Source organism: Vulpes lagopus, chromosome 9, assembly GCF_018345385.1.
Source record: "Vulpes lagopus strain Blue_001 chromosome 9, ASM1834538v1, whole genome shotgun sequence".
Lineage (NCBI taxonomy): Eukaryota > Metazoa > Chordata > Mammalia > Carnivora > Canidae > Vulpes > Vulpes lagopus.
In genome coordinates this window covers 34866865-34889489 of record NC_054832.1, presented here as the reverse complement: position 1 = coordinate 34889489, position 22625 = coordinate 34866865, and the positions used below count along the sequence as shown (strand labels likewise).

The following is a 22625-nucleotide window of genomic DNA, read 5'->3' as shown; positions in this document are numbered from 1 at the left end:
TCAAACCAAAAATGTATATGTATTTTTTGTACAGGTAAGATAAATATTGTATGGAACTTTCTCATACTAAAACATGATTCTTTATTGATCTGAAATTCAATCTTAACTGAGCATCCTGTATTTTATCTGGCAACTCTACCAGCATTGAAAAACAATGCTCATCTCCTCATCTCCTCTCTCTAATTTCCTCCTTTATGATGCTTTGATACCTGGGCTTCAGTGATTATCTTTCATCAGATAATTTGTAAACTTCCATCTTTAGCAGTTTCCTCCCTCCCTCTCTTTCTGTCTCATGCATTCCTCTGTTTTTTTCCTGGGTATTTTTATAGCATATTCAATTCATTTTACATAAAACCAAACTTAGTATTTTTGACCCTAAAACCTACTTCTCTGCCTGGCTTCTCTATTTCTACTAATATCTTCTCCACCCTCTCAGTCACTGAAAATCCAAATCCAGAAGCCCTCCTTAATTGAGTGGCTGAATCTTGGTTAATTTTACTACTTTCACTAGCACTCTCAGATCTGTCTTTCTTCCCATTCCCATGGATACTGCTAACTAGAGGCCCATGTCATCTCTGAGGCATACAAACCATACTAGGCTACTGATATCACCTTCGGACTAGTCTCTCTACTTCTGTTCTCACCTGCCGTTCACCCCTCCATGCTCAGTTAACATCCTAACTAAAGCACAGGTATGAGTATGCCACTTCCTTGATCAAGGAAGATTCTACTGGCTCTTGATTAAAGTTCAAGCTCCCTAGCCAGCATTCAGGGCCTTCTATAAATTTATCTTTCTCCTCTTTATCACCCTGTGTCTCCTCTATGCACCCCAAAACTAAGGCACATCACAACACCATGTTTGGGACTTTCCTATCTCAACTCACACTCAGACTTAGAAGTAGACTACTTTGAGGGTGACTCTTACAATTTCTGAATATATAGATGCTCACTAAATGCTTGTAAAATTTGTGAAGTCAGTTCTAAATTATCCATATTAACAGAAATGGAGTAATTACATCCACAAACCATTTATGTGATAATACATAAATGTACTTTTCAATGAACCCATTTTTTTCCTTCTATGCGTATGGACAATATCAAGCACTCATAAACATCTCATGCCTTGCGATGTCAAGTCACAACTGCACTCTCACAGAGGACCCACAGGGTCACAGACAGAGATCTTACCCATTCTGCTGCCTCTCTTGATTTACTTTGAACTCTAAGACCTCCCTCATTTCTCTCAGTTCTTACAAATGAAAGATTATAATATTCTCTCTGAATATCCTTGAATTCTCTGTTACATAAATTTCCAAATGACTGTATATCCTAAACTGTTGCCAACCCCACATGCTGATCCAAAAACATCTGAGTGCTTTGATAATCTAAATCAGAGGTCCACATCAGGCCAGATAGTAAATATTTTCAGCTTTGCAAACCATATGGTCTCTGTTGCAGCTACTCAACTCTACCATTGTGGCCCCAAAACAGCCACAGACAACATAAAAACAAATGAGCAGGTCTCTGTGCCAATAAAACTTTTCTTACAAAAACAGGCAGTTCACCTGTGGGTCATTGTTTGCTGACCCCCAACCTCAATCAAGCTTCTGATGAACCATTTACTTCATGTTTTCTTTCCAAACTATATTTCACTGTGGTAGTCGCTTGATTGGAAAGAAGGCTGGAATTTCATCTGATATAGTCTTTTTTTTTCCCCACAAAATTATACTTAAACCAAACTCAGGACCCCAAAAAGGGTGAGGGGAAATAAGAAGTGGGGACCTGAAACCTGCTCTGGTACTTTCCTCCCAGCCCAGTGGACACCACTCCAGGTGGGGACAGGATGAGGTAAGTGTGGTAAGCAGCACACTCTCCTTGGGTACAAATCTTAAGGAGGCACCAAAAAAACTCAGTAATCAGAATAAATAATACTTTAATTTATTTTTGAAAATAAAAAACATCTGCAATGAATGAACCATCAACATTTTAAATAAACCATCAATATTTCAAATAAAAAATAAATTTTTTCTTTAGTTTCAGTCTCCTATATGGCTCTGCAAAGCACTGTACCTGGTCATATTTTTATTTAAAATGTTGATATTTTGTTCATCATGAATTTTTTGCATTAATTTTGATTTAAAAAATACTGTATTCAAAATTATTTATCTTGATCATGGAGTTTTACAATGCCCTCTTTAATTTTGTGCCAAAGTGAGTGCCCTATTCACCTTTCTCCCTCCCCATCTCTTAGAATCAAGCCCATGTCACCTTTTGTACTATCAAAGTCCATGCCTATTTCAGAGAATGATGTACATCTCTTTAATGTTGCCTTTAAAATAGATCATTCCTCTTGGCTGCTTTGATACTATCCTAGTTACTGGATCTGCCACATATACAGGTGGATTTGAAGCATGTGGAAAATCTTGTACTCTCTTGAGTCATTTTTTACAAGACATATTAAGATGACAGGGAACTAACATTTTATTAAAAACATACTAAGTACCAAGTGGTATTATGCTAAGGAACTTTATATCCACCATCTCATTTAATCTTCATGATAATCCCATGAGGCTTGATTATACTCTTTTGTATTCATGATGAAACAGAGGCCCAGATAAAATGAGATTATAGAAAACGCTAAAGCTAGGCTGAAGCTTTTTCTGCTACCTCATATTATCTGTCAAGAAGCTGACATTTTGGACATGGTTAAGGCACTTTCTTGCCTTCCTATCTTATATTTGCACAGAACCACTCTCATTTATAAAGAGTTTTCAAATGCTTCATCTCACTTGAGCTTTATTATGATTGTAGGTAAAAATCTCGTATTTTAAAGATATTGATTGATTGATGATTGATTGATTGACTGATTTAGCACTTGAGCAAGGGGTAAAGGGTAGACAGCAAGAGAATCTCAAGCAGATGTGAGTCTTGATCTCATGACCCTGAGATCATGACCTGAGCCGAAATTAAGAGCCAGATGCGAAACTGACTGAGCCACTCAGGCGCCCTAAAAATCTCATATTTTAGACATATTAGCATGAACTCATCAAATACATTATATGAATGAGAACATATTCAGAAACATTAAGTGACATAACCCAAGGTCACCAGCTAGTAAGTGGCAAAACTAGAATTAAAAACCCAGATCATCTGGGGCCTGGTAAGTTTTCATTACATCCTTTCCACTCCAGAGGAACACATCTACCATAGGTATCTTTGACCCAATACCATCCATGTTCAGATCACAGTGAGTAACCCAAGGAATAATATCTGGGAAATAGAAGTAACCCAAGGAATAATATCTGGGAAATAGGAACAATACCATCCATGTTCCGATCACAGTGAGTAACCCAAGCAATATCTGGGAAATAGGAAGAAAATAGCACATAAGGGAAGGAGGCTAAGGTATGGAACCCTATCTACCCTGATGAGGAAGGCCTGAAGAAAACAGGGGCAGACAGAAACAGACAAGGTGGGACACCTGGGTGGCTCAGTGGTTGAGCATCTGCCTTTGGTTCAGGGCGTGATCCCGGAGTCCTGAGATTGAGTCCCACATCAGGCTTCTTGCATGGAGCCTGCTTTTCCCTCTGCCTGTGTCTCTGCTTCTCTGTGTGTGTGTCTCTCATGAATAAATAAATAAAATCTTAAAAAAAAAAAAAGAAACAGAGAAGGTTATCTATGGGGTGCAGGGTTTAAAGGAGTATAGGACGTGACCTCTTGGGGCTAGGATCCATTGTAATTATAATCAAAGCAACTGTGATCAAAGCAACTTCTGCTCAAACCCTCTAACCTTTCAGATTCCATGCTTCTAGAAAGCAAAGGAATAATTTCCAGTTGTTCACATGCCACCATGATTTTGTGATCAAGAGGAGCACAACACAGGACACTGTAGAGACCATTCAGATGGGGAGAGAACAATCAGACCAAAGTGAGGACAGGATGCAGGAGCAGAGGAAAGGGGCATGAGACATTAGGACATCATTTCCAACCCACAGCTGGGGAGAAAATGTCAGGCACTCCATTTTGGAAAGAAATCACATTTCATGTCACTCCATGCAACTTCCAAGGAGGCGTCAGCCCCTGTGAGAAGTCACACCTGATATCATATCTCTATAACAAGATGCACAGCAGGCACTCTCAAGTGTTTAAAATACTTGAATGTGCAAAATTTCACAGCCAGTCACAAGTTTATAAGAGATACGTGCCTCCTCACTGGGGAGGGGCCACACCATTCTGGGATTCCATGGGGCAACATGGCTTCCCCATTCTTCAATACAGAGCAGCTCAAACAATCCTCTGGCAATTTTAACTACACAGGAATAGAAAACACCCCAGGAAGAATGTGAGAGACCAATCTTGTAAACAGCAGGATGGCAAAGTATAAACAAGATGGAAAGAAAACATACAGCTTTTGAAAAAAAAAATCATTGCTTTTGACAAGGACAATAAGATGGGAATAAATTCAGTCCCAAATATCCTGGAATAACAAAAGCTCAGAGAAGTGTTAAATCACAAGCCAGGTGGCTGCAGGAATTTGCAATGATCAATTCCAATCTGCCAACTTGTCTCTTTTGGCACCAGGCTGTATTGCACAGACTCCTCTTTCAGTTTCACAAGCTTGGGGATTATTTTTTGGTTTTGGTTTTTCCTTCCATGCAGCACAACCAGCATTTTCAAGGCTAGTGCATCTTTCCCAAGTCACATCTTTCTTCTTCTCTGACCCCACAAACAAAGTTGCTTTGGAGAACCACAAACTACAATATTTCCATATCTCATTTGACTGAGTCATGTTCTTGCACGCGAGGAAAATATGTCCACACACCTTTACTAAATCTTAGTAAATCTCTTACATGATCACTTATGTTGTTAGAAGATGTAGTGCAGCAAAACACCAGGATCTTCCATCCTTTCAATCATTCTACCAGTAAACAAGCACTGAGCACATACTCTTTTTTTTTTTTTTTTTTTTTTTTTTTTTTGAGCACATACTCTTAACAATGGCCTGAGGATAACAGAATGAGTGGGGTCGGTCCTGGCTTTGAGGACCACACAGTCCAATGGAGAAGACAGACTCAGAAACAAACAATTCAGAGAAGGGTGAAGTTACCTTACCACTCCTCTGTATAGTAACAATGTTCATGGGTTCCACTGATATTTTTTCCACTCCCCAGCAGGCTGCTTCCAAGCCAAAAATGCCTCTGTGTAGGCCAAGTGATCCTAGGATTAAGTACCTATGGCTAAGCAAGCACAGATGGATATTGAAGAGCACTCATGCTTTCCTGTGAGGAAAGGAAGTCCTTTCTCGGAAGTTCCTTTCCATCTTCCTCCACCTGCATCAATGTCTTGTGCTACATACCTGTTCTCGATCTCAGACCTCCAAACTGCCTCATTGGACTTATAATCCTCCCTAGCTCTAGTTATTATTATGGATTGCACCCCTGTCATGCATATTTATTATGTGCTAAGAATGGGGCATATGGTAGCTTGTTGAAGTTTCATAAAAATCTTGGGATGGGCTTTCTCTTTTTAAGACTTATTTTTAAGTGATCTCTATACCTAATGTGGGGCTTGAACTTAGAACCCCAAGATCAAGAGTCACATGTTCTACTGAGCCAGCCAGACACCCCTCAGGATGGGTTTTATTATCCTGGTATTATAGATGAAAGAAATGAGCCTCAGAAAATTTTTGAAACTTTCACAAGGCCACAAAACTGGTAAGTAGAAAAAAACTGAGATTAGAAGCCAGGACTGTGTGATTAGATAGGTTCTTAAACAGTGCAGAAATCTGCCTTGGTAGGCACATGTAGTCCAACTCTCCTGCTAGGTATTCACACCATAAGGACAGAGGTTAACATTTCCTTTTTTTAACAGTCCCTAGGCAGAGTGGGACTGTGAGCATGCAGAGTAGGTATCTGCCTGTGTGATGATTTTAGGGAAACTGGTCAAGGATGGGTTAAAAATATCTCCACTGTTGCCTATCACGGTGAATACAATTTCACCACTGGAGGTGCATTACCTTGAGCCTTGAAGCTTTCTTGTCTTTAGGGTTGCTTTAATAGAATATGATTGCCCTAAGAGGAGTCATACTCAGCTAAGACCTCAGTGAGAGACAGGGCCTCAGAGAATGAATCACAGGAGAGATGCTTGGAAAAGAGCCTGGCAACTCTGAGAGGGGGCAAAGTGGTCCTGAAAGGAGAATGGGAGGTTTTGAAGACAGGAGTGGACATTTTGTTTGACTGGCCCCAATTTTGTGGCCTCCATCACAGAATGAGGCAAATGGAAGTTATGTAATTCCCTTGATTTGATGAAACTATTTCATCAGGTGTAAGAGTTGCAGGCATGGGGCATAGAGGCAGGTGGGCATCAAATGCTGAGGACCCTGAGCCTTGTGAAGGCAAAATAGACAAGAAGGCAGAAACCTTGTCCTTAAAGAACTTATAGTCTCTTTGTGGAGGAAAATTATCAATAGCAAAAATGGGTAAGACAAGACAGGAATGAATGTCTTGTCTTAAGAAAAGCCCAAAATATATGTGTAATAAGAAACTCCGGAAAAAAAGAGCTTAGTGTAGAAGGAGGCAGTTTCAGCTTTACTGGAGTATGTGGGGCCCTAAGAACAGTACCAAATAAAGAGATAGATTAAATGACTTGATGAAAGCCTAGCTTATGCCAAAAGAAGACCAAGTTGGCCACAACCAATTACTACCTCAGCACTCCCAAACAAAGAAATCCAACTTGGATTTAATCACCATGAGGCTAAATGATGTGAATATGATCTAGAAACAAAATCTGAAGATGGTTATAATATACAGAGATACTATTTAGAAAATATATTACTTCAAATTAAGTCCAGCTTTTTAAATGAAAAGATGTAATAGTTGCTCTGAACATAATAAATAAATCCAGAATTTCAGTAATAGGTGAAAGTATCAAATTTATCTATTAAAACAAATGACAAAGGCAAGTCTAAACCCTTCTAAAACTGAGGGAAAGAGATCTGATGAGCACCGTGGGCCAATAACCTTGGCAAATTCCAAGACCTTCCACTGAATTCAGCTCTGAAAAAGAACGACTTTATCCTGTGACCTTCCAGCAAAAGCCAAATGCTCTTCTTCTGGGCTTTCACTGAATACTTACTTCACAAGCAGGAAAGGTTACTTCTATTTACTCCAACTTATTTGGTTGTTGTTTTTTTTTTTTAAAGGATCCCTTTATTTAATTCCCACAAAGAAAATAACCTGAAGGAAGAAAGGAAGGAAGCAAACAAGTAAGCTTTGACCTTTATATGCTAAACGAGTTATTTTACCAATAGCTACAGGTGATTATGTTCTCACCATTCTGAATAACAACCCTTTGTACACGTTGCATAAGAGAAAACAATAGCTATACCTAAGGCTGAGTTGTGAGCCTGGTACTGAAAAGAAAAATTACAGGTAGAAAGACTTGAAAAAGAGGTAAAGGGTGAGAGAAGGAACCACAAGAAATCTTTCTTCCTTTGAGTTTCTTAATTGAATTATTGAAATATATATATATATATTTTCTTTTCATTTCAACTTGCTAATAAGCCTCATTTCCACAACTTGCCTGTTTTCTTCAAGGCGGCTGCATATTTGAGATATAAGCAGCTACATATTTGAGACAAAAACAGCAAAGGTCTCTGGCTCAATCAGCTAATAGGTTTGTATTAATCTCTGTGGAGATGCACAGATATGGTGATCATATTATATAAACCCACAATTAGACACAGGATCTAACAAATGATACAACTACTTTACTTCCAGATGCAAGCAGCAACTTGGCAAATATTGTTCCAATGGCAAAATGTTAGAATTTCTGGAACATTTGGTGTTATAAGGAGTGATTAGAAAAAAAATTTGTTTTGGAGACCCTGAAAATCTGGGTGGCGATTACAATACTGGAGCAAAATGACAATATTAGTATTTCTGTATTTAACATTTTATAAGAAAAGGGTTCAGAATCCAGAAAAAGAAATCAGTGAGGATGAATATTTAATATATTTAAAATACATACATTTATAAGCATCATGTAAAATGTAAAAATCACTACCTAAACAATATCAACCTATTAATTACTATTAGTAGACTGAATTTAAAAAGATACGTATTAAGACACCAAACACTCTCAAAAATGGAAAAAAAATTAAGTCATGAAATGTTGAAAAATGAGATCAGATAATTTAAACTTCTATTTTATTTTTTTTTTAAGATTTTATTTATTCATGAGAGACACGGGGGCAGTGGAGTGGTGGGGCAGAGACACAGGCAGAGGGAGAAGCAGGCTCCCTGCAGGGAACCCGACCTGGGACTCCATCCCGGTTCTGCAGGGCCACACCCTGGGCTGAAGGCGGCGCTAAACCGCTGAGCCACCTGGGCTGACCGCTGAGCCACCTGGGCTGCCCTAATATAAACTTTTATGACAGTTCTTAAAATGCAGAAATGTTGTTAAAAATTTGTCCAAATTTCCTCACTGCTAATAAAAAAGAAAACATTCGTTAGGAAAATGTGATGCATTTATGATTGATCTCCAAATATATTTTCCTGGCTCCTTCATCTTGAATAATTGTAACTCTCATTTGATAACTTTGAGGAATATTTTTAAACTTTGAAGAGTATTTTTAAACATAATTTTGTATATGGGGGTAGGGCTGTGGGGATGAAATTTATTTATTTACATCAAGCTTGTGGTTTGCTTGAAAACAAGAAGCCAGCATTTCTGGTTTGCTCTCCTCCGTCTTTAGTTTGCTCATATATACCCAGCTGCCTGGATCTGTTTCAAAACTCTCCCATTGTAGTGGATATACTCTAAGGTGATCCCCAACAAGTTAGGCCTTAGTATGGTCCTCTCCTCTTGAGTGCAGGCACAACCTGCGACTTATTCCTAGTCAATAGAATAGAGCAAAGCCAATGGGAGAGTCACTCCCTAGATAAATTGCATTATGCAAATTTCCATCTTAGCAGACTGGAATAAAAGATTCTCCTGCTGGCTTGGAAGTTAGCTACCATGTTGTGACAGGGCCTGTGAGAGACCAGCAGCCACATGGCCAGGAACTGTGAGTAACACTTAGGGGATGAGAGCACCCAGGTGACAGCCAAGCAAGAAAACAGGGGACTTCAGTCCTACAACCTTAACTGAATTTCACCAACAACCACATGAATTGGAAGAAAAAAGTTCCCAAGGGGACCATAGCACAGCCGACATCTTGATTATACTCTATGAGGCTCAAAGCAGAGGACCCAGCTAAGGTTGCATCCAGATTCCTGATCCAAAGAAATGGTGGGATAATAATTATGTGTTGTCCTAAGCCACTGAATTTGTGGTAATTTGTTATGCAATATGTAATTCATGCACAAGTCATAATCTACTTTGAGCTCCAAAAACTGTTATTCTTACAAGAAAAGGTTTGTATTGCCAATTGTTATTTTCTTCCTCCATTTGAGAATAACAGAGATACAGTAGAATGTTTTATAGATATGTACACCTTTAATTCAAAACTTTAGTGCAAAATATAATTCTCTATGTATGATTCTCAAAATATGAATTAATTAAATTCAGCACTTTTCAAAATACTACCATTTTGGTACTGTACCTCCAAACCAGTTTTTTTTTTAATGTGCACACTTCCTTATTTTTTAAAATAAGCTTTTTATTACTTTAGACTTGCAGAATTATTACTATATGGAGAGCCCTTGGATATCCCACACCCAGGTTCCATCATTTACATCTTACATTAGTATGGGGCATTTTTCACAATTAATTAACATTGATATATTTTATTTAGCTAAACTCTATAGTTTATTCAGATTTCCTAATGTCCTTTTTCTGTTCCAGGATCCCATCCAGAATCCTGTATTACAAACTAATGGTCTTGTCTCCTTAGGCTTCTTTTGGTTATGACTGCTAATATATATATATTTTTTAAGATTTTATTTATTTATTTATTCATGTGAGACACAGAGAGGCAGAGACATAGGCAGAGGGAAAAGCAGGCTCCCTGCGGGGAGTCTGGTATGGGATTCAATCCCAGGACCCTGGGATCATGACCTGAGCCAAAGGCAGATGCTCAACCACTGAGCCACCCAGGCATCTGAGACTATTAATATTTTTAATGACCTTGATAGTTTTGAGGAATAGTGATCAGGTATTTTGTAGGAGGTACCTATATTGAATTTTGTCTTAGGAAAAAAATAAAAAGAAATTTGTCTTAGGTTTTTCTCATGACAAGAGTGGGGTAATATGTTTTGGGGAAGAGGACCAGATACCTATTATCAAGATGACATATTATTGCGAATGTGAATCTGGATGACCTGGCTTGAGGTAGTGTTTGTCAGGTTTCTCGATGGTAGGGGACTCTATTTTTTTTTCTTCTCCTCCCTTTTCTACTGTACTCTCTGGAAGAAAATCACTATGTGCAGCCCCCATGGGGAGTTATGCTTTTCTTCCTGGAAAACAGAGTATCTACATAGAGTATTTGGAATTCTTCAGCATGGAAGATTTGTCTATTCTCCTCATATATTTATCCGATTACTTACATCTGAATATATATTTATTTTATGCTTTGGGTTATACCATTACTTTTTTTGTTGCTCAAATTGTTCCAGCTTTGGCAATTAGGAGCATTTTTAGTTGGCTTGTGTATCCTCATGACACACTTTGTGTTACACCATTGTGAGGTGGGGTTTTTTTGTTTTGTTTTGTTTTTCATTTTTCTTTTAGCACTACCTTACTTTCTGGCACTATACACTCCAGACTCATTTTGCATATTTCTTGCCCCAGTCCTAAATTAGCCATTTCTCCAAGAAGCCTTCCTTTTATTGGAAAATAGTATTAAAACCAAGATTTGTGTGGTAGGTATGTTTATTGCTACTAAAGTGTCATTGCTCCTGGGCCAAACCAGTTTTTCATTCTCTAAACACAGGACCTTAGAATGTTCCTATACATGCTTATTCAACAAACATTTTTACAAAGATTACTATGTGTCGGCATTATTTTAAGCATTTTGCAAATATTAACTCATTAAATCCTTGTAATAACCTCTTAACAACAATAGATAGGTAGTATTATTAAATCCATTTTATGAATGGAAAAACTAGGATACTACGAGGTTTAAACATGAGGCCAAAGTTATACAGCTAGCAAGTGGCACAACCAGGAACTGACCCAAAGCATCTCGCTCCAGATTTGGAGGAATAACCAGTATAGCACATTGCCTCACAATGGTGAGGACCTCACAAAGCAGAAAATTAATGAATTAATGAATCCACCCACATTCATTCTCCAACAAATATCCATTATGTGCCCATTAGGTGCTAAATTCTGTGCTAGATGTTAATTGGCTTAATGCCATTTGAGATACTTTCTTGGGCTACGGCCCAATTTAAAATGAAGGAAGAGGCTGTTGCAATGTGCCCCTTGAGAGGACTCTGGCAGCTACATGGGATGAAGATGGTGAAATGAAACCACTCCACTCAGGGGCTGCACATACACTTATTCAAGGGTGGGAGGCAGTGCCTTCTTTATTTCCTACCTTTATCTTATCCTTTTCACAAATGTAAAGGAGTTTATTATCTTTTCCTATATATGAAATGCCCAGTCATTATGCAACTGTTCACTGATAAAATATTTGAAAATAAAATATTTGAAACTGTCTTTTGTGAAAATCATTGAACAAAACAGAGATTTCCATTTACATCTGATTGAAAAAAAATTTAAATATACACTTACCTTATGACTATCACTAGGGGGTAGTTCCCAGAGACCAAGCCAAGATAATCTAAAAGGAAACAGGCAAAATAACCACGCTGAATGCAAATATCTTCAAGGATTACAACATCATTTATCCCCACATATTTAGTGGCAGAGCTCTGTGAAGCTTCCCCTGACTCGGCTTTTGTTGTTAATAACACATTTTGGGAACAGGAGGGCAGGTGGGATGGAGATGGATTTGGCAGAAAGGACTCTCCTAGAAAAAGAAGGCAGAGGCTGATACAATGAGAACTCTTGCATTGATCTCTTGCTGATATTTATAAATCCTTGCAAGAGGATATGGACTCAAGAGAAGAGATAGTCAAGAATATGGGTCTTCATTTTCAGGTCAGAGCAAGCATCAAATGAGTCACCTTCCAGATGTACCAAAGGTTAGGTACATTCCAAAAAGAGTTAGCAAGCATAGTGTCTTAATGCAACAATAAGAAATCACAATAAAATAGGTCAATAAATGGAATAATATATTGATTAGATTCATAGATCAGAGGAAAGGGATAATCAAAGGGTTTAGCCTGTGAAGAGCTAACTCAGTTCAGCTGAGTGGGTTTGATTGAGAAGACTTCAAGGAAGAGGTGTGATCTACTGAATCCCATTGCCAATGGACATGGGAGAGGGGTGGTCTCTCAGATTTTATTTCTGACATTTACAACCTCTCTCTGAGAAAAAAAAAATGCCCCCTCTGGGGGCACCAGTCTAGACAATCTTACTAGTCTATCTAATATAGTTTCAAAACTATCAATAGGGTCAAAGCCCTCTTGAGAAATATGTAGAAAACAAAAGTCCCAACTCATATGATTGAATTCTTAATATCCAAGTATCATTTTTATCAGGAATAAAATATCAAGAAATGTGCAATTGTTTGGGTTTCTAAATAGCCTCCCTTTTAAATTTAAAATATTGTAATAATTCAAGGAAAAGGTGTTAGAACTGACATGTTAGAAGAGGTGTAACACTCTACCAATTTCTGTGTATTTGATGATATACCATCATTGCAAAATGTATCTCAGTCAATGTACCAAGGACTCATATTCCTCCAAGCATTTAACACAGTATTTTTTTTTAAATTTATGATAGTCACAGAGAGAGAGAGAGAGAGAGAGAGAGGGGGGGGGGGCAGAGACATAGGCAGAGGGAGAAGCAGGTTCCATGCACCAGGAGCCCGACGTGGGATTCGATCCCGGGTCTCCAGGATCGCGCCCTGGGCCAAAGGCAGGCGCCAAACTGCTGCGCCACCCAGGGATCCCTAATACAGTATTGAATATACTTAAAGCAGAACTAGGAGTTTCACCAAAGAGGTAATAAATTTGCCCCTTCGAACACAGAATAGGGACAATATATTTCAGTGGTTAGGACCTCAGGCAAGTTGTTGAGCCCCTGGATATTCCACAAATAATTATTATGTTATTTTTAGTTCAAGCAACATAAGAATTCTGATCTAAGATATATTCTTAGTGTTTTTCTTGTAATAACCTATACATTTTAATAATATAGATGTTTAGAAGAGATTTTGCCTTAATGAAATGTAATCTAAGCATGATTTTTTTTAACTGTAAAAAAATTTATGAAATGGTTTTTATACATTTTCATTTACCTCATAGCTACTTTGTTGAAATACAAACAGATTACAACTTGAAAAGTGGTATTTTACAGTTTTTCATTGTTAGGATGTGGAATCTAGTCAAAGTTAATTCCCAGCGTTTTACATTTTAAAATATAGTTAACTCCATTTAGACTTTCAGATTTTACTGAAACAACAACAACAAGTTGTTAAAATGGCAAGGTAAATAAATGAGCAGTTACTAGAGCTGACCTGACATAGGACCACAGCAGCTTTCATTAGTATCAGAGTGGGCAGGCCATTAAAGACCAAGCTCGTTGGCGGCATCTAAGTCAGCTGGACTTGGAAGAGGTGAGCACATCACTTGAAGGGTACTCAAAGCTCTCTCTGTTCTGTATGTCCCCAGACAAGTTTCATGATCTGCCCAAAGGAGTACATTGAAACATAGCCTGTCTTGCCTATTTTTTTTCTCAGAGATTGATAATGATGGAGGTGGGGTGAGTGGTGTGTGAATGTAGATAAGAATGCAGGTAAATAATGAACAGGGTATAGAATCTATTTTTATATAATAGCAACTTTCATTGAAACATACACATAAAGGAAATTTTGTAGATTACACATATATCTTGCTAATTTAAATGATCACTTCAGGGGAACAAGGAGATAGGTAGAAAGAACAGAAGGGAAGTCAAGAATTCTGAGGTTTAGCCCCAGCCTGGTCATAGTTAGCAGTGGGCTAACTTTTGAGTAGTCACTTACCATCACTAGGCCTCTTTTACAGAAAAGTCCATGCCTTACTTGAAGATACCTTTCTGACATCCGTTTCAAGTTGGTCCTTACTTTTAAGAACTCTATCAGAGCGCTTGCTTTGGCAGCACATATGCTAAGATCTCTATCAGGAAGTTTATGGTTTACAAGCAAATAAATACAGCTGTGGCCAAATCTGCCTTTTCAGAAGCATAGCTTTTTTGGTGGTGTCAGTGCTTAAAATAGTTACTTTATATATCTTGGGTTGCATATACAAATTTCAAGGTTTATTATATAAAAGTCTGAGAACATTCAGATAAAAACTGCTTTGAAATGTTTTAAATTTTGTATGAAGATACTGTTTAGTTACCAAAACCAGTATTTCTACCTATCCTATCCATCAGCCATAACATGTATTCATGCTAATGATGAATAGAATGGTTTCTTGTCTCAGTATTGATATCTAGTTTTTCGGGTGCCAAAACATAGCATTTTTACAGAGCAGTATATTGTGACAAGAACTTATAAATAGAATCAACAGCTCTTTACATTTTCATTTTCATTTTATTTAATAAACCTTATAATTTGAATATCAGAATCCAACCCTAACTCTCCTCAGGAAATGGAAAAGGCTTAATATTTATTCATCTGGAAAAAAATTGTGCCATGCTCCAAAACCCAATTAAACTAGAAACAGATGAGATTCATCCTCTCAGGGGCACTTAGCATAGCTAAATATATTCACAACACAGTTGATCATTTATAAACACAGCTACCATCGCAAGCAGAGAGTCATGTCCATGACAGTCCATTCATGGTCTAAAGTGAAAGGCCATGAATTTTGCTAGGGTGGAGGCCACCTCTAAACATCATGGAATCAATACTGCTCTGTTTTACAAAATGGTTAATAAAAATATTTTAAAACATTCTATTCTCTTGTTTTCTGCTTTTAGACTGAGGACTCAAGTGAGGATTAATCTAGTTCTCTCTATGTCAGTAAATATGGAAATCAAGAATGGAGGGAATAGGCTTAATAGGATTCTAGTTTCCATTAAAGGATCATTGCTACTGCCCTTGTTCCTCATATCACAACTTCGCTTATGCTAGGTGCTGTCCTAAGCTGCTTTCACATGGTATGATTCATTCTGATGCTATGGTTCTGTGACTCAAGTTGTGAGAAATGGATAGTTTTTCTCATTTCCTTCTTAAAGCTGGTCTTAAATTCAGAAAGCATGTTATGACAAAGAAAAAGCAACAGTAACAAAAAGAAACCAAATTCACTCCAGGGAAGGGAGATTGGATAAATAGGGGTTAAACAAATGTCTTTTTTTAGCCAGTTGAGCAGTCAGCAATATTAACAGAGAACCTACAAGGACAGAGCCCAGATTGAATTTTCCCCTTTGTCCAGGCCACCTGCAATGCCCTGTTTGGAAGAATGGCAGGCTGGGTCATAAGTAGAAAAATACAATCATCCAATAGCCATACTATGTGTTTATCTATTCCCTTAACAAACATTTACAGAGCACCCACCATGAAGCAGGGGCTAGGAGGTAGAAATGAATGATATGACTTCAACATTAAGATGCTCACTCCTAGAGGGGAGAAGCCAGCTAGTCACTCATGACAGACAAGTAAACAAAATAATCAAAATGTGAACAGTTGAATGAAAGACTCACATAAACTTGAATAGCTGATCTGAGCGTCCTTCCCTTTCCCTTCTGACATTTTTTCTCATTAGCACATGGTCATTAGCACCATCGTCATTTGATGTCATATATTTATTTATTTTGGTTGTCTATCTCCTTCCACTAGAAAGTGAAGGCAGAGGATTTCTTTGGTTCACTTAGGTAAACCAGCCCCCAGAACAGAAATTAACAACTAGTAGGTGTTCAATAAACATTTATAAATGAATGTATAAGAAAGTAATCACTATAGAAGCCATTCAAAAGATGATTATCTGGAAAGATGGGTGGAAATCATGTTGGTTATTACAGAAGGCAATTACATTTTGACAAAGCAGAAGCTGAAAGTTAGTCAAGAGAAATCTGCTGGACAAGTCCTCAGGGACACCTAGCCATAGGTCCACGGAGTACAGGTAGTTTTGTCTGCCCAGCGTCATGGGACTGTCTCCCAGTTTGCCAATGCCAAACACCTATTCCTCTGACTATGGGGAGAGCCCAAACCAAAAGGCCAACTGGTTCTCCCTCCTGGGCAATGGCAGCTGTGCTATCAAGAGCAGCAGCATCTCAGAAGGTTGGTTTATGTGTTCCTGCTTCTGAGACCCCCAATTACTTTGGTTCCTGTCTTCCCCAAAACCTGTTTGGTCAGCTCTTCCCTCAGCTCTTTAAGTTATTAATAGCCTTCCAATAAACTTTTTTTTTTCCCCTGGCTCTTAAAGTCTCAGTTTATTTCTGATGAGTATATTCAAAGCTCTCTGTGACCACAGGAGCTGATTAAACGATGACTGTGGTTTGGAAAGACTCAGAGTAAAGAATTTTTTCTGAGCACTAACCATGTGCTGGTACTGAGCTAAGCTCTTTATAGGAGTTACCCAATTTAATCTTTACAACTATCTCCATGAGTACCTATTCCCATTTTAAAACCAAGCCAAGCTCCCACTGTATACCAAGTGGCTGAGTCAGCATTTGACTGTAAAGACCACAAACTTAACAGCTCTCCACTCTCCTCCTGGGAAACACAATTTCAAGTGTGTGGTAAATAATAAGAAATGTCATTGGTGTCATGGTCAAGTTAGTGAGTAAAGGTTAGGGATTCAGTGGAAATGGGTATCCTTAGGAATGGATAAGTGTAGTGGCCCTAGCTTCCATGCTTATAATTCAGGATTCTCACATTCCGATTGTGTTATGATTTTTTTTTCCTGTGCCATGTGAAGAATTAAGGAGAGTTTCCTAGCGAGAACTGTTAAAACAGGTGTCTGGAACATGTGGTTCCAAAGTCTGAAAAATGCCTTAGCATAATTGCACATTTTTATTAATTAACACCAGATATATTTATACATGGAAGTGACTGTAAATCATATAAATACATCTAATTCACCTTCCTCTTAGACTGATCCTAAAGATGCCTCTGGCTACAGCAGTGTTTTCATCCTAAAGGATAAATGCAAAGTGGAGAGACAATGCTCTTAACCAATTGTAGGAAAATCTCCTTCTCCTTAAAATCCCATAAGAACATTTGGCCACGTGGGCCAAAAGGTAAGGTTCTGAGCTTCTGAGCTCACAGTGCATCTGACCCTGTGCTTTCCCCTCCTCCAAGTCTATTTTATCCCCATGATCAGCGTGTCCTCTTCCTCCCACATCACACCAAATAGGAAGCTGAAAAGGGTTCACGTTTCCGGTTTAATAGGTCAGAAGAAGTCTGGTCTTCTGATCCAGATTCATCAAAATGTGCTGCCTCCCTCAGGGAACATAATGGAAACTGTGCAGCAGGATGAGTTAACATCATTCATCCCACTGGAGCTTTTATGAAGTCTTGGCTCCACACTATCTCCTCGAGACAGAGATCAAAATAGCGACATCCAAACCATCCTTCATTGGTACCAGTGTGTGGGGGTTAGAAGTGAACATATCCCTCTGTAACCCAGATAACAATTCCCTTGGTCATTACTTTGACTTTTTCAACTCCAGTGAAGGAGTGACATTGTTGCTCTGGCAGTCTCTATTTGTTTCTATTGTACAGCAAGTACAACTCCTTTTTGGGGGATTTCACCAGTGATTTTGCCTTCTGAACTAGAAACTACTTATTGGTGTCATATAATGAGGAGGAGAAGACTGTGTCCCCAACACCACTATTTCTGGCATTGCTGAGTCTGAGGCCAGTCTGGACTGTTCTACCAAATTTCTTTGTGGACCACAAGGTCAGATGGCCTATGGCAGATGATTATCTGTATAATCTGTGACCACAGGAGCTGATTAAACGATGGACAAGGACCAGTGGACAAGCAAAGTCCATCCCAAGGTGAAAATTGCTGCCCAGTGGTGATTTGGACTTTGCACAAGAACCTGGTTGATGACATGCAACAGTCACTTAGCTTTTGTCGGGGTGCAAAACTAAGACTTCTCCAATGGATGAGGGTCAGGCCTTAGTTCTCAAGGCTGACCAGGTCATGTTGGCAGCCCTGAAGCAACCCTGAAGTGAAGAGTGTGTATCTGAAGTCAGACACTCTACCAGAGAAAATTCAAGGAAATGCAGTGGGAAGCAAAAGAAGTCTGGACTCAGGACTCTAATAAAATATATGCATGACTTTATGTCCTGGGTTGTGAAATAATCACAGACATTATTCAGTAAGCAATATGAACATGTGTGACTTTTCTTGTAGCAGATGCCTCAGGTTACAATCAATAACCTTTCTTTTCCCTTCTCTTCTCTTCTCTTCTCTTCTCTTCTCTTCTCTTCTCTTCTCTTCTCTTCTCTTCTCTCTCTTCTCTTCTCTCTCTTCTCTTTTCTTTTCTTTCCTTCCTTCCTTTCTCCTTTTTTTTTCTTTCTCTCTTTCTCTATTCTCTTCCTTCTTCTTCCTCCTGTGTCTTTCATTTTCCTGGTGGCACAACTACTCTCATTTACAGGTATAGGCATGTCCCAGACCTCATGCAAAGCACTTCGCATACATCGCCACTTCTACTGCACATTAACAATCTCAAAAAGGAGAAATTGTTGCTGTTTTACTGTGAAGAATGCAGATTTGGGGAGGTGACAACTGTATTAATGGGCTGTGACCCCATATCTGTCTCATTCACAGCCCAGACCTGTTCCATTAGGAACACTGGCATCTTTCTCTTGATAAACAGCCATCATAGAGTCTTCACTGCACACTATCTACCATTTAAGAAGAGATTTTCCTGTACGTCTTGCCTTTGGCACCTGGCTCACCTTCTGCCTGACCTTCTGCTTGCAACTACAGCCAGAAGGTGGATGGAGGGCAGTGCAGATTCCTCTTGAGCTGCCAGTGTCCTCTTAGTCATGCCCTTGGTTATCTTCTGGCTTTCTGCCCCCAGGCATTCTCCAATGCTACAAGGACCTAGAGTCTACAGGTGCAGCCAGGAAGCACAGGGGAGAAAAGCCCAGAGATGGTTCTTGGCCAGTGGAAATTGGGTGTTGATAAACACACTGCTGCCCTCTAGATACAACTCCAGAATGGGAGACATTCTAAAATAATCACACCCCTTTTTGCCTTCTTAAATCCATACTTCAAAATTTGCTTCTCAGGAGAAATCAGTCTAAGACATCTTCCAATAACCTTTTTAATTCCATTTGCCTTGTTAACAGACATTTTGCTTCAATGTGTGTGCATTTTCTATGGCTGTCAAGTTTCTCATATGAAGAACTTTCTACTTTTCTTCACCATTAACAAGTTATTTCCTTTAACCACAGGCTTCTCTAAAGAAAAGGGTGCAAGAGAAAAATGTATGCTAAAAATCTCTCTCTCTTCCTTTGCTCAGAATCCTGAAGTCTGGCTTCAAAGCTCCACTAATGGGAGAGCTCATCATAACTATTGACGCTAATGACCTCTAGCTTTGTTGGGGTGGGGAACAGACATCTGAGCATAGTATTTTAAAACAAAACTTAAATGACAATAAGGTAACAAGTTAACTAGTTGGAAGATATTATTTTGCTATCAGATATTTAGGCATAAGTCATAAGCAGTTCATATAAATGACTCGTTACTTTTACACAAAAAAAATATGTAGAATGTTTTCCCCTTGACATTTATTTTCTTTTTTTTTTTTTTTTGACATTTATTTTCTATTACCTAGAAACAGCACCAACAGCAATAGTTTTTCTTCCATCACGCCCACACACATACACATCTTGGTCCTCACATCTGCTAAAAATCAAAGATTCTGGATCTCCTTCCACTGCAGGCAGAGACACTCTTGTTTCTATCTTCACCCTGATTCAGGACCACTTGTGATAAGCCCTTCAAATATGTCCATCTCCTAATCTCCAGAACCTGTAAATGCTACCTCATACAGCAAATGGAACAGCACCAATATGATTAAATTAAGGATCTTGAGGTTGGGAGATTATCCTGGATTTTTGTGGCATTTTGTTACAGCAGCCATAGGAAACTGATACAACCATTTTCTCACCCTGACACTTCTTTTCTATGCTGATCTCACCACCACCCACCTTTGCTCCACATTATATCTAAATGAGGGATTTGGGAGTAGGTCTGTCTTCATCAACTCTGAACAACTTGCCCTGGGTGTTGGAGACCTCAAGGGACCAGAAGCTCTGTAGCATGAGGGTAGGAAATGCTTGTGTGCAAGGGGTAGGATGTGCAGAAACAATTTAGGACAGCAGTAAGGGCTACAGAAAAGAATTTAGGAGTTAGCAGCATATAGGTGATGGTTAAAGTCAAACCATAGCTAGACCATGTAAACACATGATAGTGACCTCGACTGAACTAGAAAGTGGATCAAGGGGATTTAGTTTGCAAATGATAGGCCTATCAGAGATACCATAGAAAGTTAAGAGAAAATGTGGTCTAAATATAATTTTTTAAAGTTTATTTTGAGCTGAAATACAATCTCAGATCATGAAGAGGATTCTATCTTGTTCAGAGAGAAGCATGCCTCAAAAAAAAGCTCTTGAGTTCTATATTAGGCACATAGATACAAAAATAGTCAATAGTTCCTGCCCTTAAGGAGATTACAGATAATTTCATTATAATGTAATGTGTGGTGTGATAATGGTGTCAACAAGGGTACTTTGGGGGCACAGTGGACGGGACAGTTAGTCAAAAGGATGGACTGAGGAAAACTTTCCCTGGGAATACAGGTGAGCATTCATGGTAGAGGAAATAGCACAGAGTCTTGCGGGGGGTGGGGTGGGGAGTTAAATCAATATGATTGGAGAGTTCCTCCAGGAAGATTATGCATAGTGACAAGAACAGAGGAGCAAGGACAGAACTCTGGAGAGGAATAAGAGTTAATAAGAAGGCAGAGGAAAAGAAGCCCACAAATCAGTCCAAAAAAGACCAAGAGGGTCAGGAGGGATGTCAAGAGAAAATGGTGTCATGGAATCCAAGAGGGTAGAGAGCTTTGGGAAGAAGGGAGTTGAGTGAAGATGAGTCCTAACAGGGTCAAGAGAAAACCAGAAGTTTTCTCAGAGTAGGTACATTAGATGATGAGAGTAAAAACCAGATAGCAAAGGGTTAGAAGAAAATGGGAGCAAAGTGGAAGCAACATGTTGAGACTGCACTTTCAAGTATCTTGGTTGACAAGGGCATGGGAACCATGCCTACTTGTGAGGTTTTTAAACTTTAGAGACAAAAATAGGCTTTACAAAGTTGCCACTAAAATGAAGAGATAAGATTTAAATACACAATGAGAAAAAAAGAATCAATTTGAATCTTTCTCCTCAAACTTAAGATAAAACTAAAGTGCAAGTATCACAACAAGAATGGGGGAAGAAGAAAAATATTTTAAAAATAAGAGACTATATATAAAAAGAACTTGTCAAAGAAGTTTCAAATTAAAGATCCCAAGAAGAATAAAGATCTGGAAGCAAATGAATGAGAAAAATGGTGGGGGGGAGGAGGGAAGAGTTAAAGATGCTTAGACCAAACGAGTGGATTCCACATCAAAGAAGGAAAATCAATAATTACACAGAATTTTACAAAAACTACAAGGTAAAAAAAGTAAAAGTAGGTGAAGAATTTCAGACTTTGTTATGATAAAGTAGGAGATAAAGGACTATTCCAAAACCAAACTGGGTCCAAAACCACAGTCACCCTGAATTTGGCAAACATGCCCTGAGCACTGATGTAGGAGGACAGGATCACATTTACTTGATAGCAATAAACTCAAATATAAAAAATTTACTCAAGAATGACATTAAAACGTTCTTTTTATGAAACCAAGTGGCAAGATAAGATTTTGCTGGATCTAGTATAAAACTAAAGAGTTTAAAGTTTACAACAGAATTCAAATAATTAAAATGATAGAGGAAAATAAAGAAGAAGAATGATTGATTGTGTCAAATGCTATTGCAAAGTCCAGTAGTATGAGTCCTGAGAAGTGATCATCAAGAGGTGACTGATGACCTTGACAAAAGGTTGTAGGAGTTTTCAAGTCACATATATTTAGAGAATATTATGAAGAAAAGATCTAAATTGTAACATCAGAATGGGCAGGCAAACAACATGATCCAACTCAGTCCTGTCATTTCTATTTATTTTTTAATAACACTCAACAGACAAAGAAATAATGGTAAAAATTTGCAAGTAGCAATAGAAACATGCAGTAAGTAATTGCATCCTGGAAATGTCTGAATAATGACAATAACCTTTAGCACATCCTTAAGCCTGAAGCTGAGGTCAGACTTTCACCCCATAGATCCTCAGTAATTACACGGTAACCACCCACGTCTATCTGGCCATGGCTAAGGGCTAGGTCAACCCTGTATTCATGTTTGCATGTCAAATGATTAACTCTTGCCTTGTCCTTATTCATTCAAAGGATGGAGTAAAATGTGTATGAGATATCATTATTAAACATCTTGTTAAACCTGGTATCTA

General features: G+C 38.5%; 1 protein-coding gene across 12 annotated transcripts in view; it reads right to left on the bottom strand.

Moving 5' to 3' along the window:
• Positions 1–22625, bottom strand: part of NCALD (neurocalcin delta) — a 374162-nt gene that overhangs the window by 166326 nt on the left and 185211 nt on the right. For 8 of the 12 annotated variants that reach the window (XM_041769148.1, XM_041769140.1, XM_041769149.1 and 5 more), the window contains one exon: positions 11740–11788. The exons of the other annotated variants lie outside the window; for them this stretch is intronic. The gene's annotated coding sequence lies outside the window, so the exon portion shown is untranslated. The remainder of the gene's footprint in view (positions 1–11739; positions 11789–22625) is intronic. 12 annotated transcript variants of the gene reach the window in all.